A 24,966-nucleotide genomic window follows, 5' to 3' on the forward strand; every position below is an offset into this window, starting at 1 on the left:
TCCTCCTTCTCCTCCTCCTCCCATAAGACAACTATTTGAATGATCGGTAGTGGTCGAACGAGGGACGTCTCTGAAGCCAATGTTTCGACACGGGGACTTGTGTTCGTCAGGACGAGTCCTCTTGTTCAAACGTTGGCTCCGAAGGGCTTTTTTTTTTTTTTTTTTCGCCACCGTTGGTCATTCATGTCTCCATCTTCCTGCTAAGCTCTGTCCTGCTTGGATGTTACATTGGGAGCAAAACTGGGCGTGCAAATGATTTCTGACTCCGCATTTGTATTCGAACGCTTCCCTAATTAGTGGTTGTGCGATGCGAAGTAGGCGAGGGGTTGCGCGATTTCCTTCTCTGTTGTCACGGGTTGTTCGAACTAATGCACACGCTAACGGCTGCATTTCTCGCTTCATTTCTTTACCGAACGCCACACACTCACTTACAGTGCCGTGCGGCCAGGCAAATGCCAAACATTGCGGATGCTGTGTAGAAGGTTCGAGTCGCAATTGGGAAGACCGTGTACTGTTCGGCGACCGTACGTAGAGTTCCACCGTATGACGTACCATGGCTGGAGGTGGAAGTTGTCGCGATGCCGCCAGATTCCACTGTGGGCCCTCACTTGCTCCCATCCTTTCGCCCTGTTGCGGCTTGGCTCGTTTCAGTTTGAGTTTGTTCATTCATAAAACAAATACACCTAGTATACAGACGAGGAAGCGAGAGGAATCATGGCAACCAAGGGGCTCTTATTTTTATTTTTATTTAAAATTTTTGGTTACGACCACATGAATGCAATGAAATCGGGGAAAGCAGAGGGGAAATGAACTGTTCTTGAAGCTATAAGGTGTTGAAAAGGGAAACAAAAGCAGTGGAAAAAGACAACTCGCTGAAGGGAAGGGGGGGAGGGGTTTGTGTATACGTGCTACAGTGTTCATTTTTTCTTTGCATAAAATTTTTCAATATTGCCTGCGACAAATACCGAAATTCTAGCCCTTGATCTAAATTACTCGATGAGGCGGCCATTGCTTCTACGTGAAATCCGAAATTCTTAATGAAATAATTCGCATAATTGCGCTAATTAACTTTTAATTAATCATTTTATGGCACATATTTTAATCTTCGAATTGGACCTATTAAGTTCGCAAGGAGGATCCACTTTGGAACGAATTTTCTAAACTGCACCAGTTTCGAGATATTAATTTTCAAGTTTCTCGACGAAATGCATTGGTGTTCCAGTTGTGTGCTTGTGCTTCGATGTGCTTCGTTGCATAAAACAGCGTTTTCGTTATTAATGTAACTGGGACGCCGGTGCTTTCGTCGGACACTAGCAGTTACGTATACAATATGGTGTGCCTCTGCAGCTTTGAGGGCTCTCATTAATATCTGCTTCACAAGATGTCGCTACCAGTTGCTGCCTTACGACTCTCCCGGTAAACCGCAAACAGTAAGAAATTTGGGGGTAAAGCTGAAACGCTCGAATTTACTCACCCCTGGTACTCCTTCAAGTCATGTCAGGGGTGAGTCCCCTTGGGTAATGTATAGCCGCCGCTGAAATCGTATATGCGTCATTTTGAGAATGATGTGTGTGCGTGTGCGTGCGTGCGTGCGTGCGTGCGTGCGTGCGTGCGTGCGTGCGTGCGTGCGTGCGTGCGTGCGTGCGTGCGTGCGTGCGTGCGTGCGTGCGTGCGTGCGTGCGTGCGTGCGTGCGTGTGTGTGTGTGTGTGTGTGTGTGTGTGTGTGTGTGTGTGTGTGTGTGTGTGTGTGTGTGTGCGCACGCGCGTGCGCGTGTGTGCGCGTGCGTGCGTGCGTGCGCCTGTGCGCCTGTGCTGGAGGGGGGGGGGGGGCAACAGCATCTGCTGGCGCCGTTTGGGCAGTTCCGGTGCGCGTCCCCTCTCCCGCGCCGTTCTATTGTCTGGGCGGTCGTGCTTTGCCGATACTCCCCGGCCGTTCAGAACAGCTGCCGTCTTTGCCAGCGCCACGCGTACTCGGGCTTCTCTATTTTTACCTGAATGTTTCTTCGGCGCACGTCCTGCTGGAGAACGAACCATTGAGATCGTCTTAGCCTAGTGCCCGGGTAGCGACGGTCGCTCTGAGTGTCGTGCCTTTATGAAACGACGAGGAGCGTTTGTTCTTTGCCGCGGCGCGAGCGTCGGGCGCTGGTTCCCTCCCTTTCGTCGAGTGCGGTCGACTCTTTAAGCTCTGCTGCACGTTTTTTTTTTCGTTTTTTTTTAATTTTTTTTGTTTTACAAGCGCGGAGGCAGCAATCCCCTCAGGGAGCTGTGCGTCTGTGTGCGCGAGGTCTTTAGGCTACCGTCTTCAATTTATCACTATTTTGCGTCCCGCTTTGTATTTTTTTCCTCCCGTTGTTTATATGGTGGGTCGCTTGTAGGTGAAGACATCGTTCATTGTTTTTTTTTCTTTCTTAATTCGTCTAATTTGTTTCGAATGGGAAAAATGGTGCGTAGCACTTCGTTTACCAGGGAGACTCAATTCACGTTCGCGTGAGAAGTATCGCTTTATGGACGACGACGTTTCAAAATGAGCCAGAGCCTTGGCGACGGTGCTCATGCAGAAAAGGATAGGGGGTGGGGGGGAGTGCGAATGCTGAGAAACAACGTGATGAAGGAAAGCCGCTCCAAATCTAATACCTCTGGGCAGAAAACGGTGCGTTTTTTTTTTCTTTCTTTTCAGTTTCCCGCGTCCGTTCAAACATCGTTGATGGCTTTCTCATTCGACAAGCTCGGTTCAGCTTTGTTCTCTGTCGCGCCGCGTGTTTTTTCAAGTCCGGCCCCTCTGTGTCTCTGGAAATTCACTTATATTTTCCACAGTTCGCGCTTGGCGCCTGTCAAAACGCAGCCGTAAGTTGTACGGTTTTCCATTTCCCTCTAATACATGGCCTAGCAGATGAGCTCCGTGTCTCCTGCATAATGAGTCGACGTTTTTCGCACATAGTATCGTTTAGTATCCTTTCGTCGATATTTTTTTCTGTTTCTTATTCAGCTCTCCCTAGCTTCCGGCGCTGCTCCTTCAGTTCGGAAATTTTACTTCGTAATCGCATTCCAACGGTTACAATGCCTCCAAGATTTACATAAAAAAATGTTTCCTGGTCAGCTCCTGCGGATATATTGAAGTTCATTTATTGCATACAGTAGAGAGTATACAACTTGAAGAAATGCATTTGGATCCCTAGCTCGAGACTAGCTGCGATCCATGATAAAACTATGTAGAGGAAGCAAAACAATACAGTAGCACAAGCACACGTATACTAAACAAGAATAAGCACGTTACATCAAAGGAAGGAATACAATACAAAGAACCGTCAAGATGCAAACGGCATAACTACAAGTAAAGGAAAATGCACCAGAAAAGCACGTGATGAATGTAATAAACGTAGGAGAAAGTCAAGAAAATGCAGTTTTAATGACATCTGAAAATTACCTGCACGTTTAACTTTAGTGAGAACGTTCGCTCGACTACTCCAACACTCTAAATTATGTGCTCATATCGTGGCCACCTCTGCATGGACACCGAGAACTACGGAAGGAGAAAGGAAACACCGCGCCGACATGGCCGAAAATGCGCTTTCTCTACGAGCAAAGACAATAAAATGTTACGTTGAAGCTATCTTATCACTTACTGATAAACCGGGGGAACGAAATAGGCTCATTGTTTCAACGAAGCTGTCTACAAGTTCTTAAAAGTAGGGAATTCGAAGGAAGAGAATTCTTTGCTGTCTGATCGTACGTTAATAATCGTCAATAATGTCATTGGATAAACCTTTAATGTATAACTTTAGTGGGCATGTGCAGGCTTGAAGTACGTAAAACATAATTATTCGCTGGACACCTCTTTCTTTCGCAGTGCGGAAACAAGTTAAGCGGAGCAGCAATGTATTTCGACGCACATGTTGAGTGTCCATATTTTTTCCCTAAACTAGTGCTATATATATATAATATACATATTACACACACACGCACACACACACACACAGCCTCTAGTAGATGGTTAGGCTTTGCCTACGGGTTGACTCCAATTCTGCAATTAACGACATGTCGCATAAGTAAAAGTTAATGTTGGTTTATTAATGATAGTAGGTAGGGATCACCGCATACATTCTGTTGTTTACTGCTACGAAACCGTGTTGGCAAAAATTACCACTTTATTTTAGGTTCCTTATTTTTTAACGAAGCGAGCCGTGGCGTGTACGCCCAGTATGCGCTTGCTACGCCTGTGGCATCTATCCCCCATCACTTATGACGTTCACTGCTGTCCTGTATTGACGTTTGACGACCACTGAGAATTTTGCAAAAACCAGACATCTCAAAAGTGCATTCGCGAAGGACCTGCGCTCTTCGTAGAACTTGGCACGTTCATGTTGTGTCGTGAAACGATGCGACGTGTGTATAGACGGTATTGCTGGGCTAAGAAGCAGGTTGGGTTAGCATCGGTACTTGCCGCACTAAAAGTTACAATGGCTCTATGTTGGGAGGGACGAAGCCCTGCCAAACTATTGAGGAGGCTGGCTCGACATGGATCGTCAAAACCTGCGCGAACTTCTTTGCGACGCGAGGCCGTTCGGGGTGGACCCATTTGAGCATTGGTCGGATATTCTTTCGCGAACGCTTTGGCGGCCTTCCTTCGCGCCATCGTTGCGTAGCAGAGCATTGCCAACTGGGAACGGTCCCCTGCAGTCCCCTCAAGCATTCTTCGCCCCGGCGCACTTGTGCGTGCGGGGGAGCTAGTTGCCTACATCGCGGAGCGACGGTCGCGCATTAACACGAACGTCTTAATTCGCGTGCTGCAGCCTCTGTATAGTAGGTGACGTGTGCATCGGATGTTTCTGTAAGTTTTGAATACGTTTGGCCGCATGCCGCTATAGACCCTTGAAAAAGCAATGTTGTCCGCTATTAGCTATGGCGTCGTTATAAAACTCTTCTGCACACGTCTTGAATTGTTTTATCACTGATTGAAAATCGGTGTTTCTGCGGGGTAAGAAGAGACGACTATGGGGGCGCAGAGTTCGTGAGCGACGAAATTTTCCCGACTTACGTGGCGCTTCTCTTTTTGTGTGCGTACGTGTTTGTGCGCGCTCTCCGAGGTTCTCGTGCCTCTCGCATGTGCTGCAGCGCCCGCAGGCCCCGAGCTGCTTAGTAAGCGCGTAGCCGCTGCGATGGTCCCGCTGGTTGTGTGCGCGGCGTCACGCCGGCCCGTGATTGGCATTCTACGAGCACGTACACTTGATTGGCTCTGCTCTGAGCAAGTATGTGGGCAGCGCCCCGCCGCACTAGACGTTTGTTGTTGAGGGCCCGCTGTGCGGTCTCCTTGTTCGGACGACAGTAGAGTCACGTGCCAGAAGTTACCTTCCGTTTGTCCGCACCTTATAACGACTCCTGCGGCTCTTCCGTTTTCTCCTTGCCGACTGGATATATAGCGGACCCGCCCCTTCCTCCTCCCCACGTCCGTTCGTGTGATTTCCGCTCGGCATTATACTGGCCACGATTGTCGCTTTTGGCTGTTAGCACGAAGACTTGTCCGTGGAGGACGACGCTTCTTTGGATCGTCGTGTGGAAACAATAGTTTTCGAGTTCGGAGGAGCTGTTCCACCGCGGCTGCCTTGGGGCTTGCGGCGTCGACACTTGTCGACACCGGCGGGATATTGTGTGCGCACGTCCACATCAGGTTGCGAGAGCACGCTCCGGCCGGTCTATGGTTTCCGGAACCGGCGGGCATGTTGGCCGGCTTGATGGCTGCCGGCGCCGGGCGCTCAGCACGGGTCCGCGACTCGCAGGCGCCTGCAGTTTCGGTCAGCCGCAATACAGCGCTTTCTGTATCATAGTGACAATTTACTCTGCACCGTTTTCATGCTGTCAGCTGCCGAGTTCACGCTGATATAAAGCATTGAGACAGCCCGTGTCCACATGCAAATCGGATGTGTGAAAGGAGGGTTTCCTGTTTATTTTTCTTTTTAAACCATCTTGCGCGAGGCAGTCTTTCGCGAGCAGCCATTTCGCGCTAGCCGTCGTCCTTTGTGCCCGTCTTTGACGCCTTAGCTGTAGGCTGGGTAGACTGTTTTAATCCTCATGTATAAGGATGAATGAACCTGATTCTTTTCATTTCTATGCTTTGTTTTTACTAAAGTCAGTCCCTTGTCCCCCCGCCCTTTATATTTTTCGTCTTGTATTTCCTGCCTTTTCATCTAAATATATGTGCTTCGCCTCCTTTGTAGACGCTGGTTAATCCCATTGATATTAAACTGACCGAAGCTTTATGCACGCGCGAAAGATTGGCGCGTGCACTTTAACTTTTTTGCTTACACAGCGCAGTAAGCAATGAAATACTAGACCGGACGCTGTAGCCCATATGGCTGTGGCGTTGCCCTGCTAAGCTGCAGCACGCGTGTTCAATCCCGGCCGCGGCGGCCGCATATATCGATGTGGGCGATATGCAAGAACGTTCGTGTACTTTGATTTAGGTGCACGTCGAAGTGCCCCAGGTTAACAAAATAATCCGGAAGCCCCTACTACTGCGTGCGGCGCCTCGTAATCAGATGGTGGTTTTAGCACGTAAAAATCAAGAATTCAGTTCCATGAAGCACTAGGGGATATAACGCTGTGCTGGTCATCGTGATTCAGACGAGTCGGAAGAACGGACTTTGAATTGGCAGCAGGCGACGCGCTCCGATTGCCCAGTTTTGCACACAGAATGCTTCACTAGCGATGGTGGCGCTGTTCAGAACACGTGGTGCTTCGAGGAAATTCGCTGCTCGCTAGCGCTAACGCCTGCGAGCGGTATGCATAGGCCGCGCGCGTAAGTAAGCTAGCGCGCCAAAGGAGTGAAGTTGGGCTTACTTGTGCTACCTCTCGAAGCGCGCTCAATTGGTCTCGGTTTCTTTGTTCTCTCGGCCCAGTCAGTGTATCTCAAAATGCTGTGCGTTCATATAGGGCTGGCCGGACTTGCAAATGCGGCGCGTCATTTGCAAGTCTAGCTAGTAGGTGACGATTCACGACTCGGAGGGTGTTCTTTCTTTCCGGACCGGGTTCTCGGGCGTGGCCGATGGCGCCACCCATCCCAGGCGTGTGTATGTGCACATGTGTCGAGCCGCAAAGGCGAGCGCGCGGCCAAGGTGTTCGATACGCATAACGTCGGCGCTAATGCGTGCCGCACGGCGCCATGACTGCGAGCTTTTGCCACCATTCCTCTGCTCGAAGCTTCGATCTGCAATCATGTGCGTGCGCGCCGTATACGCAGTGGCCATTGCGCCATCTCCCTCGTTCGGCTCATTTCCGGATTGATGGTTTTTTTTTTCGACAGTGCCCTGTGTCCAAGACGCGGCCTTTGTGGGTTTTCGCAGCTGCTCTGCTTCCTTTGACTCGCGCTCGGCGCTGAGAACCGGCAGCGTACACCTGCTTTGCGCGTCACTCGTTCGCCAATGCAACGCAGCCTGCACCGAGTCCTGCCTGGAGGACGGCTGACAATTCTGCAAGTTCATATTTTGTGTGTGTGCCTGTAGTTCAATGTGCACATTTTTTTGTTATTGTTTATTCAGCTGCACGTAGGCTCCCTCTTCGGTGAGCTTTGTCTATCTGTATGTGTGGGGCAGTGGGCGCGCGCATACAGTTAGTTAAAACACACTCAGACGCTGAACCCTGCTCCCTTAAAGGTTGCAGAAAATAGCGCCTTTTTCCGCTTCACAATCCCCCTCTCGAAAAAACGACACAAACACCTACAACGATGTGCACTGCGATCAGTGTTTTTATATGTGTTTCCAAGAAATCTTGACTTTCTCGGAGGACATGCCTGACCTAATTTTTTTCTTAGTACACGGTGCACCAAAAGCAAGCGGAATATACCCCTGTTAATAAAGAGTCCTGTAGCAAAGCCTCGGCAAATTTGATAGGTGTGTCATGTTCACGTGGATGCGCATCAGAGTCACAAGCGCGTATGATGACATGGCACCTTCTAATTCCTGACTGTGCGAGTGAGTAAAACTTTATTGCGCAGGATGGCTCTATGGCCTAGGGAGGTGGGGTTAGGGTATGATCCTGACTGTACGTGTGTGTCCGCGTGTGCGTGCGTGTATTTGCAATATTGCGTATAAAACATTTGGCGGCTAGGTGAGTCTCCGTTAGGCAGCTGGTTTGGCTATGGGATAATCGACGGTTAACTAACTCGTCGACCTAGCGCTGCTCAGAAAATAAAACTACCGCTGGTTGCGCCACGCTGCCGCCAAAATATTACCCTTTGAAACCTTTCCAAGTTTTATAGCATAGCGTTACTCTGCTTTTGCTTGCTAAAACAGTACATTCATAATTGTAGTACTATTCGTTCTATTTGTGAAATAAACATTGGCCGGGTTATCTTTTTCTTTTTTCCCGATTTGAACTTAAGTCTTTCCGTTGTTATTGAGCCAGTTTTCGAGGTGCTATCCAATCAGGAACTTCGATTTGTCAGTGCATGCGAAACTCGCAGCGTTTAGTCAGACACAACTGTGTGCGGGTAGTTTTTCGCAGCTGTGACAGTTATTCGTCGATTCTGTGACGTTTACCGCGCAGAGAACCAGCAAGCGTTTTTTAAACATGTATAAACCATTAGTAGTCATTGCTCAACGTGGGTACACTCGGAAAAACGTTGTTGCAGCTTTCAGTGTGGGTACATTCTGGCCTCTGTTCAGGTTCACAGAAGTCGATGTTCAGTCTCGTGAAGTTCGTTGGATGTGCATACAACGACGGGTGCGGTTTTTACGCATTACTACAAGTGTCGTATTGCCCGCGCAGAGCACTATGCGGCGACGACGAACGTATACATAATGTGTTGAAGACAACAGAGTAGATGTGTGCATTGCTGCGAGTCCACTTGCCAGACCGACGACGCACATATTCAATCAGATCGGGCCGTCAGCGCGCTTACGGCCCAATTGCTGGGTGACGTAAGCAGAGCGTCGACGCTCTGCTCGTGGGGCGCGGCTTTGCGCTCGCTGCGGCTTCCCAGTTTCGGTTTCGCGCGCTCTCATAGCCTAATTTCGTCGTGTCACAGCTCCGCGGGTAATTGCAATTTTCTAGATCCAAAAGTTGATATGGCTTATACGGAGAGCTCGCGTCAATTTACCTCTTACGATGAGCCCGCTGAAATAAAATTTTAAAAGTTAATTAATAAATGTTTGTTAATTAGCAACTAATTACCACGTATCACCCGTCAGCCCATGCTAGCCAACCCTGACAGCATGTATCCGAAGGAACCGTCCTATTATTTCAAAGCGGCTATTTTCAAATATTACTTCGTCTCCGTAGAAACACCCGGTATAATGTATATCAAGCTGTGAAACAAACTGACGTGTCCGCATACGTAGTCGCAGCCACTTCTTATTTTCTCGTCGAAATATAATGTCCTTTGAAATGCAGCTGCGGAAGTCTTCCTTCGATCTCAGGAGTGTTACGTTTGTTTTTGGCCTTTAAGTCGTATAAACGTTCTTGCATTCTTCGGGCTGTTTCCGGCGGCTAGAGTGCGCCGGAGCTTTTGTAGTTCTTAACCGAATTGCGATAGTATCGTTAACGTCGTAGGCAGCTGACAGCATTACGAAAGTTGGTTTCGTAATCATCAGATCTATGGCGAAAACGAAAAAGAAAAAAGCTCTTCGAATGATAAAGGCATTTCAGGGACTCGCCGCTCCGTTGCACAGTGGCCGCGATTTCAGCGAACTGACTGGTTATGCGGGCCCTATAGCTGGGCAGTATCGAAATTGCACATCCTTCGTTTCAACATATTTTTTCAGCGGCCAATGTCCTTAGCTATTGACCCCTCCTCCTTTTCTTGCCTTCGATGCATCGCGCCTTTGTTTTCTTGCGCAAGAGTCCAGGCCTGCGGAGCCGCTGTTTCAGCACCGCATACAGTCGCAGTCGTTGATGGCAGATGCTATATGGCATGTCCATTTTATTAGTGGTCAACAAGCGACACAGTGTAGTAAGTATGCAGTTGCCATGATAATTATCTGGCATACTGGCGGTCAACAGGCATTCACTTCATGTCGGAGCCACTTGCGGTGATACGTGGAAAAAGAGAAATGGCTTGTTACAGACCTTTAGCGTAGCAGAGACGTACTTATGCGCCAGAATACCATCAATGCCAGAGTACCGAGGGACATATATATGACAGCAGCGCTTATGGTGACATTCTGCGACGGTGTAATCAACTGGAACGCTCTAGATACATTCTTGTGTTGTACGATTCTTTTATTCCGTTCTCTGAATGTATGGGTTGCTGCGCATGGATCTAGGTAGCAAATACCTCATCTGCTCTGTTTCTCTTTGCTTCCGTCTACGCCAGCAGCTAAGCGGAGCGCAATTGATTATAAGAAGGCGAATCAGAAAGTCTATGCCCCTTTTTTGTTTTTTTAGCCAAATTACAACTGTAAATGATCCATTCCCAGCGGTGGACTTTTCTTGGACCGGCCTGGCCTTATCTGCTGGTAGCTCCGCGGCACGGCGCTAGGCAGTATAATAGCAAGAGCTCGGTGGCGCAATCCACCGCCCCGTTCCAAAGGGGACGTCCATCCAACGCATCCGATGGTGGCGGTTGTGCTTCACACGTCCTCGGCATACGAGCAACGAAGTGCGATTCTATGGTGCAAGGGACGAACGCCCATCGAAATCCACAGGGAAGTGCAGCCCACGTATGGGGAAAGGTGTCTCGCTTTGAGAAGTGTGAGGTGGGGGTGTTGAGTTCGCAAAAGGCCGTGAACACTTGCATGGCAATGTGCGTTCGGGGAGGCCGCGTGCGTTGCTGTTTGACGACTGCGATGGGACAAATTTAGTGCTGCGATTGGACACATGTCTGAACTGGTGTGGGGACTATGTGGAAAAAGTTTAAGGTACGTAGAATAGTACGTATATCTCTAATTACTTGTATATACCTTATTCTTGCTAATAAAAAAATATGGGCAATGACTTTCTGATTCGCCCTCGTAGTAATGAACGTTTTGCGTTCTTTGATTAAACGTACTGTTGCAAGGTGTCGCTACAACTCGTCGGCGCTCTTATCTACACATTCTAGCAACCACTTATAGGGCTACGCTGGCGCGTCTCCAGCCGCTCCACTATACACAAACTGGAGAGATTTGGTGTAACGAAAACGCATATTGGCGTACACGCACGCCAAAAGACTCAGGTACTATGATAAGCCACTCAGTTTTGTTTTTGGAACGTAGCTGAGCAGGCTTGTTCACTTGGCATTAAGAAGCGGCATTTACTTGACAGTGAACTTTCCTCGTATCTGTGCATTTTCGACGTTCTCATAGACGAGCTCTATTCGGTTGTTCCGCAAAATAAAGCGCCTCTTTTTCTCGCGAACCGCTCGTTGCCGCTGCAGCTACATGAGTATTCCGTTATACTGGGGGTTCCAGCGAACACTTCCAAACTTTTTTTAAAATTGCCTGTGGCTGATAGCACAATTTTAGTCCATGAGCTGGTCTACTCGAAGAGGCCGACATAACTCGCACAAAAAATTTTAATGCATAATTGACTAATAACAAGTATTCGTTAATTAAGTTTTAACTTAATTAGTGCTATCGCGAGCGAATTCGCCTTCGTGTCTCTCGCTTCAACGCGAACTGAGCGTCGAATGCACAGCGCATACGAAACTACAGGCACTCGGGCATGCACTATTGGGGGCGAGCACTTACGGAGTCGCCATCTGTCGGAAGCGCCCCCCTTGCGTAGTACGAGGGATCACGCAGTGCGCTCCTCATAGATTTCACTTTGGGCGTTCAATAAACACATCACACGGCAGCCCTCCTGGACATTCATGTAAGTACTCTCAAAACGAGGGAAGTTTTTGACTGTCGATATAATAATCTTGGGCAAACTGAAGCGCAGAATCGTTTACAGACGCTATCTCTTTACCGAATGTGTACAGTCAACGCCACTGCGTGCGGTCGCTGCGATGGAGTCTCCCGAACCGGCTTCTTCCGAAGCAGCCGACGCGGCCGCGGTGTCCACGTGATTCCTTATGCCACGTCACGCCGACGGCGACGCCAGCTTTTCCAGTGGTGGAGCTCGCCCCCAATATATACATGTCCACATCGCAGATCGTTTTGAAGATGAGACCCGCGCGGGCCCGCACTTTGTCTACAGCGCAGATCTTCGTGAAGATACGGCTGCCGCGTGGTCGCGCCGTGCCGCCTACCGCCGCCGGAATAGACCCCCCCCTGTGCTTCGCACGCAAAAGAGGACGGTGCGCTTCCACCCCGCCTTCCTCCCTCGCGCGCGCCAGATAGAGCCGCGATCGTAGGCTGACCCTAGCAAGCTTTCACTTGCACGTATACGGCGCGCGGCGACTATGTTATCGTGTTTGGACTTTATACGGAACATCACGGCGACAACGATGGCAGAAATGTGCTTTGAGTGTCCATATAATTGCCACCACAATAAAAATGTTGGAAGTGTTCGCTGAAACACCCGGTATATCGGCGATGTTGCACATGGATGTGACGTTGTAAGAGTATAGGGTGAAGCTGTGTAAGAATTATTTTCCGTAACTGCGCTATCGTGCGTCGCGCCGATCTGGCGATTGCTCCGTGGAGCGGCGGCGAAATGCAAATATTTGAGAACGAGATCCAGGGATTCGGATCTGATCACTTGTTGACATGGAAGGGCCCATGTAGTGACGTGTGTTTTTGCAAGCACTGCAGAGGATGTGCCGCAGTGACGATTGTCTCGATATATGACTTTCGCGTCCCTCCACCCGTTCTCCGGGGTATACTGTTCTGGACATTGTCAAATTGCGCGATATTGTCAAATTCGATATCTTGTCAGCTCTGATTGGCTGACAGCGTTGCTACGTACGGTCTCTCTGATTGGCTCAGAACTCCAACATGGCGGAATTTGATAGTGTCCAAAATAGCAACGCTGGTGGGCGGGCGTTTACGGGCACCGCCGCCGCCTGTGCCCAGCGTTGGCTCTGCCATGGGTGGCAGTTCAACTGTGCTCGCTGCACCGCTCTTCGTCACATGGCGTCGTTTCTGCTCTTCGCTGCTGTGTTCCAGTGCACCGCGCCGCACTACTTAACGAGGTTCGGACTCGCCGTTTTCAGCTTTGCTTTCTGAAATTTTTAAACTTTCTTTGGGAACGGGCCATCCCATTTGTCGTCCTGCGGACTGGCCCTTTGCTGGCTCCCTGCCCCGTTGATTGCCAGCCTCGCATTAATTACGACCCGCCAGAAGTTAGTCCCTTTTGCTGGGCTGCTCGCTCCAACAATTCTGCTCTGAAATAAAGAGAGGGATAAAAAAGGGAGATGAAGGGGGGGATGGCGGCGCTGCTTCGCTGCTACAAATTTTCCCTTGTTACCGCCGTGCGCCCGGCGCTCTCTTCACTTCGTCTTGTTCACTTCTAACTTTCACGCCGTCCCTCCTTCCCAGTTCTGGAGCCCCTTTACAGAGGGCAGTGCTTGGATGTTGCTGGCTATCTCCTGCCTTTGCTGTCGTGATTGCATGCCGTGTCATCTCCGATTACACGTTCTGTCGTCGAGAGTTCAGACTGCCGACGAACTCGCGGAAGTTTCCCTCTTTCTTTCCGTGTGGGCGCATTCGTTAACTTGGTGCCCTCTCTCCCTTGTCTCCTTCGTTGTTGATATTTTATTATGGTAATAGCGATCACTCGGTCGCACTCGCCGCTTTGACAGAGGAGAGTCTAGCTCCGGGCGCCCTGCCGCTCTTCTTTTGGGGCCCAGCTCCATTTCGCACTATCGCTATCCGCAGAGCAGGACTCGCAGTGAAAGGGCCGCCGTATCTTGTGCGGGTAGGGTTTCGCATGGTTGAAAAGAAGTGATTGCATGGGGTGGAGATGATTTTTTTTTTTTTTTTCGGTTTTTGTCAGGGGGCTTCGTACTTTTCAGCCCGCGCCTCAGATGGCGGAAAACGGGGCGCATGCGCTATAGGAAATGTATTTATATATTGAAAAACAACCCCTGAATAAACAAAGTACAGATGGTACGTAGATCAAATTTTGACTTTGTATTTTATGATGCAAATGGTACTAGGTGATCTGCAGCCGGCAGTAACTAGGGCGTAAGACACTTAGCAGAGCATAACCGCCGTAGCGTTTGGTACTTTCGACATATTTGAAGGCAGAAGTCAAGCAAAATAGCTAATGCGATGACCACATTCTTTTGTTTCGACTTATCCCTGTTTTCAAGTGTATCCGCAGGCCAAGTTACATCTGAACTTTCGTAACATGCGATTGGTGGTTTTGCCGGAGCGCCGTCTCCTGCTTGTTGGCCGAATTAATCTGCACGAAAATATTAGTGACTTCCTCGAGACTGTTGACGTTTCTGGCTATTAGACAGTGCGGTCGCTATCTCTCCTATACAGAACACGTAATACATCTTACAGCGCTAGACATTTCCGCTTCGCCGCGGAGTTCTCTTGCGACGTCTTTCGCGTGCCTCTGCGCAAAGGGTTACATCCTGCAATGCGTAGAGCAAACTGTTTCATGTGGCAGCGCGTGTTACTTAGAACGCTGTTCTTACCCAACGTCCTTCTTCAACCGTTCATTAAGAGATTGTTCCAGCATGGGCGTTGCTGCCTTTCTGTTTATACTTTACCGCCGATGCTTTTGCTTAAGTTTGCTGCTGTCATCGCAGCAAACTTGGGTGCATATTTCGCTGTCGGTAGCAGAGCGCGCCCTTCGCGCACACGGAACATATAGGAGTGGTCTCGTACGGGTGGGTTATGTGAACACTATAGACACACTCGGGGCACACCTGAATGGGAATCACTGTGGGGAAACTGAAGCGCGGTGTCGTGCCCAATCAGCGATCTCGTTCGGAACCGTCAATATCTGGCACGCTGCTGCGGACGCCTTGCAGACACTTTGCATCACGTTCAGGAGACGTTGCCGTGCCGTAGGCATGCACAAGAGTTCATGACAGACATGCTCGTTACGTTCGCGAGCCCTTTTCCATTAACTTTGTGATAATCGCAAGCAATTGGGGCCTCGCAACCCGGTTGCTCTACGTCAACGCGTGTACTAAACGGTTCCGGTGTGCGGGTCCGGTTGACAAACACTTTCGACGAAGGGACATTACCAGTGCACTATGGATACACTCTGATGTAGTTGCGTTATTCACATGTATATAGCTTCATTCTTTCACTCTATTATTTCTCCCAAGCCTTTGCCACCCCTACCCCCACCGCTGACTGCCAGTCGATCATGTGTCTAGTCATGAAAGTTATGAAGTTTCAGTGTGGTTAGCAGTAATTTCCTTTCCTTGCTTTTTTCTCTCATAAATAAAGCAATCACTTCCGTATACTGTGTACGTGACTATAAGTTAGAAAGTGAAGAATGTGTCCGGTCCTCGCACATTGTTACTTCGATTGTTCGCTCGTGTATCAAACGGCCGTGCTGCTCATTCTACGCTTACCTCGGTTCGCCGAGCTTGCCTGCTCATAGTTTTGCTGTGCACATGCAAGCGTGTTTCGTTTTACGTGATCTGTTCTTGGGTTACGCTCGCGCTCGGGGAACGTGCCGCACTGTGGGGCTGATGAGACGCTTCCTCTTGCAGGTGTGAGCGCCGGACGTCCAAAATGAGCCCACTCCCTGGCGATCGCATCCTGCGGGGCCCGAGCCTCCCGCCGCCACGTCGTCTGATTTGAGGCCGCTGCTGTCGTTTTCGGTGAGTGTTGCGCTTCTCGCGCGTGGAACCAGGGGACGTATTCTGAAACGTTCGCCGCGGCGAAAGTTTCGCACTGGCCACGCCTCCGCCGTTGCGGCGCGCGCTGAATGGCTGCTTTGACAAAACCGGAAATTCACTTGCGCCACCTGAATTTCCGGTTTTGTCAAAGCAGCCGTTCAGAGCGCGCCGCAACGGCGGAGGCGTGGCCAGTGCGAAACTTTCGCCGCGGCGAACGTTTCAGAATACGTCCCCAGTTCTGGCTGCGATAAGCATTGTTCGACGCACCATCCCGACGCTTCATGAAGCGCTATACGCTGTTGATTATCCCACATGCCGGAACTGGCGTTGCGTGTTCGACTGCACATTGGATGCGGAAACGCGGATTTTTTTTTTTCTGATTGAGCTTTCAATCTAGATTTCGCTTGTCGTGTTTGTCTGGACTGCAACGTCCTGCATGTTGCACTGCAACGAGCGTGACACATCCACAACATTTACTTATACAGGCTCTTTTTTCTTTTTACACAAGCCATTTTTTTTTTTATAAATACGCTATGGCCGTGAGGCGTGTGTCATCCTCGCGTACGACCTCTACGGCGACGCCGAAATACTTCGCCGCTGCTTAAGTTACTGTGAAAGTGCTAATTAACAATAATTTATTAATTACATCTTTATTGACAGTGTTTATGAACTTTCATCGAGATTTTATAGAAAGTGCATTGAAATGTTGTGCTTGTTTTCTTTTTTTGCATATCTCGCTTTGTTTTTTCTCATCTGTGATGTTTATGCATGGTATGTTGTGGTGCTTGAATTGCAAGCAAGTAGAAAAACCGTATATCAGCTCTGCTGCTCCTTTTCTTTTACTGATACTTGTAGCTGGTCGAGCTGCCACGAGCACAGCTTTCTTTCCCTACTTTCCTTCGGTAATACTATATATTGTTTTGTAGAAACAAAGCACACTTCACTTACTACTATTAGTGCCTTAGGGGCAGTTGTTTAAATGGCGAACTTGAAGGCAGTCACATTTAAATGCGCGCTCGTTTTTTAAAGATCTGGAAAATCGCAAATTTATCATCGAATTTCAACGGTAAATCCAGGCAATATCGAAACCGAGCGCCGCGGCTGCGCAGGGAAGGTGGCCCCGCTATGGTTGCAGAGCGAAACGCCCGGTGACCACAAGCGCGAGGTATAATAGAGAGTTGTAGCTCAGCGGGCCAGCGTAGACGCCAGTGCGCATGCACGATACAGCATGCGCAGTGGCGTCTACGCTGGCTCGCTGAGCTATAACTATCGAGTAGTTATAACAGCGGGTTTACGGGCCCAGCGGGCGAGCGGAGACGGCAGCGGAGCGCCGCGCGAAGCGTTGTCGCTCAGCGATTCCTGGCTCCGTCGAGCGCATTCAAGCGGAGTAAAGCGCAGCGCTTTGCTGTGCCATCTGTCGAACAATGTTGGACTTTTTGTGAAAAGATCAGTACGCTCGCTTCAGGTACTCGATCGCGGTCATCCACCTCAAATCGTCATGAGACGGTCTCGTTGCTGAAACCTCTCGCAGGATGCAGAAGTCTTCTTCAGTGGTGAAACACCGCTAAGGCCTTTTCGCCTGCAGGCGAGCCAACGCCGCGTTTGAAGACGACGCTGGCGACATTCCGCTGTTCTTGCGGGTGGTCGCCATGTTTGTTTCGCAAAAACGCCGGTCCGCTGCGCGCGCTCTGCTGGGGAGACGAGACCAGCGAGCGGGCGGCCCGCTCTGTAAACACACGCTGGGCCGGTTGGCCCGTAAACCTGCTGAGCTGTAACTCTGTTTAAACTGAACATCTCGGCCTGCCGCGTCACCTACTGATACGGTACGCTTTGCCTGGCAAGCATGTGCCGTTGTGTGTGGGGTCAGGATTTGCTGCGGCATGCTGTCGTAATGCGCCCTTCGCTCCGCACTTTTTTTCATGAGGCGTTGTCGTCTGACGCGCAGCGGGACGCGCTCAGACTCGATATTGACTGGATTTAGCCTAAATTTCCATGGTGAATATCTCAAATTACGTGCGATTTTTTTTATTTCTAAAAAAATGGGTATTTCATAAATTGTGACGCTCTACAAGTTTTCCATATAAACAACTACCCTCAAGTGAATAAGAACGTTAGTTACCAAATGTTTGTTAGTTAGTCTTTTCAGAGTAATTTAAGCAGCGGCAGAGTATTTCTGGCTCACCGTTGAGCTCGTCTGCAGGGATGACAGGTATCTCACGGCCATAGCTTCTTTATGAATAATCTGTATTGTTGCCGATTGGGCTTGTTGCCCACGTGCGGGAGCAGTGAGTTGATGGCCCAGTGTAAGGGAATGCGTGGACGATAGGCGTCTACGAAGCGCACACGCCAGCAAAGCATCATCAGGTAATCTAATTCGCTTCCCCAGCGACGTAAATGAGTTGGGCAAATGCGTTCCAGAGGTTTCTCCCCAGGGAACCTGCGCTGTATCCGGTATAGACATGCAGAAACACGCTAAACGAATTAAGCGTTTTGCCGAATTCAGGCCAACTCTTGCTGCACAGACGGACGTCAAATTGACCTAGTTTGTCGTATATAGTCTTGAACGGAGGACATGTTGAGCAAAATATAGGACGAATGCACTGAGAGAAACAAACATGACAGCAGGTGTGCTTGTCGACAAAGAGTTGTTAATAGCTTGTTGACATAAGACAGCAGGAGCGTACCTGTGTTGTTTTATGTGTTTCTATTACTGTGTACTTCCATATTCGCGCCGAACATGCCCATTGTTCAATAATTACTCAACAACGTCATGCTTCGCTAGCTTTGTCTATCTGCATATGCAGATATCGGGTCAGATAGAAATAACCAAGTTTTCAGCGACACCACTAATGCTCCTCATTCAAGCATATGCAGTACCGCTCGGTGTCGTTCTCGCGATTGCCCCAACGCACGCGCGCCTCGTCACTCGTGGAGGATCACTCATCGGGCGATGCGAAAACTTCATTTTGTGCAACATTTTCCGCGCGCATGGATGCGCACATGCACACAGCCGGAGGCGAAGTAGCGAATGATTCTACGCCACTATTCAAACCGGCATGTTGCTCTTCTGGAATTTCTTTTATTTCTCTAACAAGCGGGACTTCATCAGCAGAGGAAATTGTAGTTAAATCAGGCGCTCCCATTCTGCAATTTAAATGGCTCGCGAACGGAATAACACGTATTTTAGTACAATTAGTCTCAAAGGTGCACCGCTCTCCTCGCCGGAGCCAACCAGCTCTTGGACGTCGCACATCTGCGATGCCCGGCGTATACGTTCACCACAAGGTTGAGGCTGAAGCTCAGTCTGGCTGCAGGTGAATGCCGGCGAGAGCAGAGCGTTGAGGCTTGCTGACGGTACTGCAGTCTCGCAAACGCAGTGACACATGTAGAGATGACGAAAAAGATGACGTTGTTGAGGTTCGATGTGCAGAAAAGAAAAGTGGGTGGAGGGGAAGGGAATTAAGGAGTTGGAAAACTACCGCTGTCACTGTTTCGTATTTTAGACGAAGCTTCTTCCCCGTATTTAGGGGAACATGATATTCGACGAAATAGTGCAGCCATTGTCTGGCCGTCGCGCCAACTCGCAGCAGCGAGAGCCTGAAAGCGTTCGGAACTCGTATCGGCCAAAGCGTGGCTGTGTTGCTGCCTGCCTCTTCGCCCATGACAACGATGTGGCGGTTGTTCGGTACAACAGACGGTAGACCATCGCACAGCTACTTCTGCCTTGCTTTTACGTAGTGTAGCCGTAAACCTCAAGCGCGTCTAGTCTCCGTTTTATTGAAGCTCGCGAGCTTGTCGTCCATTGTCTGGCTCACTTAAGGAGTGCCTTGGGAGGCTCGTTTTAAAGTGACGTTTCCAGGGCACCTCTGTATCTGGATTGCGGGGCTCTCACTTCGGCACATTTTCGAGGCGCGAAGTGCACGTGCCCGCCCGTCGTTAACAGAGCCATCGACCACGACGACGTCCAGCGTAACATGGAACCCTCGTAAGCACGCACACCCGCCGCGGTGGCGTATAGTGGCTATGCCGTATAGCGCTGCCGAGCTCGAGGGAGCGGGGTTTAATACCGGCCACGTTTTCGACGGGGGCGAAATACAAAAAAAACACCCCGTGTACCGTGCATCGGGCGCACGTTCAAGAACCCCAGGTGCTTAAAATTAATCAGGCGTCCGCCACTACGGTGTGCCTCATAGTCATACCATGGTTTTGGCGCGTAAAGCGCCAGAGTTTTAATTTTTTGACAGCTCACACTTAAAACTTGAATTGCGTGCCCGATGGTGGGATCGAACCTCGTTCTGCCAGCTCAGCAGTTCGATCACCGTCGCGCGTGGTATACTTACATCGCGCCAGCGCCAACTACCTCTTTGAGGTGATCGCCGCGTGCGTCCCATTGCGTAGCACTGGTGCGCGACAGCCAGAGTGTCGAACCCAAACTTCTTTTTGTTCCTGTTTCCCTTTCGGTTTACCGAAAGTGGTTGAGTTCCGGTTTAACTTCGCAGCGAAAAAAAAAAAAGACGGTTCAAACCAGTTCGAACCGCGGTTCAGTATCATTTGCACAATCGAACAGTAATTGCAGGAAAAGAACACAAACGTATTTTGTACAACTCGACGCTACTGATAAGCTACACTGAATTACGCCTGTTTGTTCTTCAGGTGGCGCGTAGTCATAAAATAATTGTGCAGAACCAACACCATTGCCGGAATCTATATGAAGCGAGCCTTTGTACAGGGTTAGAGAGAGAGAGCAGATAACATATTGAGCAAACGCAGGGAGTGCTCCATCGTGTGCTACTCTGCTCAAGTGGAAAATGAATAGGTGAAAAAATAAGGCACTGAGGGGCACTAATAAGGACGGGCAGCCGCTTGAGAAAAGGCCGCCTTGAATATAGGCCTGTGTTAACGATTTTAAGCGAGCCTTGGTGGCTTGCCTCATTGATATGCCCGGTCGAAGGCCCATAACACTTTTTCATTGAACGGCGTTATGTTAATTAGCGCTGCAGAAGAGGTCAATTCCTGCCGTTCACGCTCACAGTCATACTTTTTAAAAACGTTGGTTCATGTTATGTAAAACACCCAGAATTTGCTCTGGATCTATTCTCAGCATGTCATAGAGCACAGAGCAAAGATGATTATGAAAATTAACGCACACAACCCCAAGTTATTCTTAAAAGTAAGCTAAGTTATCGTTCTACTAAGCTCTCATAATAATGTCGGGATCTGTTTCGATTTGAAGCGCGACCTTTCTGACGTAATAATGACGGTTTGCGAAGTTTAAGCTTATTCAGGGCCGTGAGCTCGGAACCAGCTTCAGTTTCGCTTACGTCACCCGCATATCTTAATTCTTGTGATCTCTTGCTCAGTGATCATTGCTCTCTATTGGTGGACCTAATCGATAACCACTTAGCTCCATTTACGTGGTAATTATTTGCATAGAAAGACATCCATGGTACAAAGGTGATTTAGACGCTCACTTTAATCTTTGTGCATGGCTATTAATCACCTTATACCTCGCCGTGATATGGCTGTTTGAGCTAGGCGTTATTTCATGATGGGAGACCTACGTACTGTTCACGCGTTTCATCGTTTCTACACATACTAAATCGAGCCATCAGGGCCATCACTTTAAGTCACCGCGATACGTACTCTAGTGTCTGCACCACTGTGCCGATTTTCGAAACATACTTCGAACACGCGATCTCTTATACTAATGTTGGTGTATTTGCTTACGTTGTACTAATGGCAACAGCCGTTGCCCGTTTGTAAGTTTTTCGTTAATTTGAGTTTGGAATGTTCTGTTAAGACCTCCACATCTGACTCTTAGCTTAAAACGGTACCTCTGCCTATTTATTTCCAACTCGGAATAATAACTTGTAGCTTTCACTCTTGACTTGGTATGCGCTGTAATTTCATTGCAGTAGATGTACTGTGTTTTAGGCTTCGTCAAACATTGTTCACGGTGCATCGCCGTGAGCATTAGTTTTGTGCATAATAGTTCTGTGCAACTTTTGTTCAATTAACACAGGCCTATATTCAAGACCGTGAACGAACCTCTTTGAAGGCGATCGGGGATTCTCGCGTGTTCGCACCCTACTTACTATATGCCTATCCTCATAATCACTCCTCGTGCACCTCTTTTTCTCATCATGCCTTCTGATAAGAGTAGCAGGCTACGGGAAATTAACCTTATAGGTCAACCTCCCTGCTTTTTCTCAGTGAATTATCTTCTCCCTTTTGTTCAATTTTATTGGCTTTGTTTTCTGCATATTTTCTTATCTGCTTGCGCCTTCATCTCTATGTAATACGTACAGCCGGCGTGAGAAGTGTATGGGGGCGCGAGATCTCGGGAGTGATCTGAATATTTCCGTAGCCGGGCGCACAAGCTGAGCGAGCGCAAAACTATATTTTTTTTTCGCGATACACGCTCGTTCCCCGCAAACTTTTGATGTCGACTGCGCTTATCTCGTTGATTGTATCCCGTTTAGAAGGTGACCTTGTAGTACCTGTTGCCGGAGTAATTTACTGCGTCTGTTTAATATACGCTGTAGTTCACGGAAAGTGAACCTACAAACGCTGCTCGTCGGCTTCGTTTGGCCGAAGCTCTTCCGGACGAAGAGTGTGCTACAGCCTTTCCATCCTGCGCGGCCTCACGGTTCTGAACCCTGTTCCCGCACTTGGCATTGCATTCGCCCCGACACTGCGTGCCGGATGTTATACTCAGCCCTTCGGAAGCACTTGGGAATCAAGTTTATCGCTTCCTGCATGTCTGATCTCAAGTTCGTGTGCGTAGGCGCTCCAGGGCTTCCGCTTGAGCTCGTCAACATGACTGAATGACGTGATCGGGAATTTCGCTACTGTTTCGTCGCGTTTCCTGCAACCCCCTAGTTTTTCTCCTTCTTTTTTTTTCTGCTTTTGAGTACCCCATTTTATGTGTGCGCGCGTATGCTTGCTGATGCACCTACCGTGAAAGCTGATATCCGAACGGGAGTATTTTCTTCCTTTGTCGAAAGGAAAAAAAAAATATAGAAGGAAAGGAAGAGGCACTTTGTGTGAGCGCCGCAAGGCAAAAAGAAAAAAACAAAAAAAAAAAAAAAAGATGCGCGGTTTTCATCGTCGTGGCGCGCTTTCTTGTTTTCCCTGCCGGTCTTGCTGCTCCCTCGGTGCTCTCGCGTATAGCGAGACGCTGGAGGCAGCGTGGCGCCACATCAGCGCGGGCCGAGGAGCCGCTGTCGTGTCCGGGGGCCGTGCGAGCACTTTTGACATTGTTTTATACGGCGGACGTTTGCACTGCTGCAAGCCGCCGCGCTTGCTTGGTCCCCGAATGTTTGCGCCGGCCGGGTCTTGGCGCGCTTTTCCAACTCTGCCGTCGCCGCCCAAGCGGATCGGTCGGTATCGCTGGCCCGACGCAGACGAGTGAAAGCCGACCGATGGGGGACGGCCGACGCCTGCTCGGAGAGGAAAGAGCAGCCGGCGTCCTTCGGCTCGATGTTGGCTCAGGCGCGCACGAAATTTCGGCGCGTGCCTACGACATCCCGGTACATTTCCGGTGCGCGTACACCGAGCCGTCTCTGGATATCTCGAAACCAGCCGCCTTCGACCGACCCCCCCTCCCTCCCCAGCGCGACTTTTTCTTTTCTCTCTTCTTTCTGGTATGACTTCCGCTGCCGATATCTCTGTTCCTCAGTTCGCACTTCGCATTTCTCTGCTCTCTCTCTGTCTAATATAATCTTCCAGGCCACTTCGCCTGCGTTGTACGCACTTAGTGCGGTGCACCAGTACCGGGAGCTGTCGATGCTAGTAGCCCAGGGGCTCGAAACCGAGAGATTTAAAAAACAAAACAAAAAAGAAACAACAAGAATATTATAGGCCCGTATTTCTTGCAGTTTTGTAGCTGAATTAACACAATGGATATCGTTCTTATTATTTTAACACCCTAAAGAGATAGCCACGCGTCATTTGCCTTTAACCTTCAGTGGCCCAGCTCGCGGAACTCGGAATGGCTGATGAGAGATCGAGACGTCAATCCAAGTAGCGAGTCGACGTTCTTAAAACTGCCCGTCGTGTTTCAGAATGCGTTTCTTTTTCTTTCGTTTTTCAAGTTGGCACAGTAACTTTGACACGTGGAGCGAGCCGAAGCTATAGGGACTTGTGCGCTGGTCGGGTTCTCCTGTCACCGGGCGTTCATAGTTCCTGTCCTCCTCTGTTAAATCGTCAAGCACGACAGGGCGCACAAGGAAGCGGGACCGTCGGGAATCGATGCAACACGAGCGCGGATCGTTTTCTCCCACTGTCACTCTGTTGTTGGCAGCGCGTGTCGTGCTTTTTTTTTTTTTTAACCTCTCTCGGAGCTCCTACTTTCCGTGCTGTTTGTCACCGTCCTGGTGATAACACTGAAGTGTTAGAAAAGGCCATGTCGCGTATTAGTTCCGCAGAGGAAGCTGACAACCGATAAACATTTCTCGTTTGCGCGTAACTCCGCATAGGATTGTAATAATTGCTATGACGAGAGCGACAGCAATAACGGGCCCGTATTTTGCAAGGATTATTTTCCTCGTGCTATGCTATTTTTTATCCCATGTCCCTACGAGTGGCCGATCCCAGCGATAGCGGAGGTGCGGCTTCGTGCGAGCCAATGACGAATGGGGAAGGAAAAGAAGGAAAAGGTTGCGCATAAATGGTTGCGAACCGTATAATAACAAACAAACGTGTATGCGTTGGCCAAAGAAACACCGATATCCCCCCTTCCCCCGCTCACGCACGCACAAACACTTTAAATACTCTTCCCCAACCCCTGCCATCCGCGATATGAAGACGTATATGTAACCACTGACCACCGTACCTATGTAACTGGATCTCTGCTTACCGGCCTCAACAACTCGCCGTTTTGAAATGTAGTTTTATCGCTTGTCTGTTCTTCTTTTCTTTCTTCCTTTTCCACAGCTTGTGTCAAATTACGAGTTTTGCTTTAGTGTGCGACAACCGGCGGCCAGAATGCGTAGCACCAAAAATTTGCTTTATTTTGTGAAAAGTTAGGCTGGCATGCGCATATACTTCGCTAAGATCTTAGATTTCTTTATCAAATTATTTAAGGTCGTCCCGTCATTAAACACGAACATTTGCCATCTCTGCGATAAATGTTAATGTATCGTAGGAATGTAGAGTCCAGACCACAGTATTGTAGTTTTGTGACTTCCAACTTCGTGACGTAGTTTTGATACTTCGTGAATGCTACAGAGGTAATTCGTGCAATATTTAGTTCGACTGTAGTTAGCACCGAACATTAATTCGCATATTTTCTTAGG

At 49.2% G+C, this 24,966-nt stretch overlaps 1 protein-coding gene across 6 annotated transcripts in view; it reads left to right on the forward strand.

Moving 5' to 3' along the window:
* Positions 1-24,966, forward strand: part of MYPT-75D (Myosin phosphatase targeting subunit 75D) — a 393,464-nt gene that overhangs the window by 273,666 nt on the left and 94,832 nt on the right. For all 6 annotated transcript variants that reach the window (XM_055062146.2, XM_050192350.3, XM_050192349.3 and 3 more), the window contains one exon: positions 15,539-15,649. The gene's annotated coding sequence lies outside the window, so the exon portion shown is untranslated. The remainder of the gene's footprint in view (positions 1-15,538; positions 15,650-24,966) is intronic.

The sequence above is a fragment of the Dermacentor andersoni genome, chromosome 1, assembly GCF_023375885.2.
Source record: "Dermacentor andersoni chromosome 1, qqDerAnde1_hic_scaffold, whole genome shotgun sequence".
NCBI lineage: Eukaryota > Metazoa > Arthropoda > Arachnida > Ixodida > Ixodidae > Dermacentor > Dermacentor andersoni.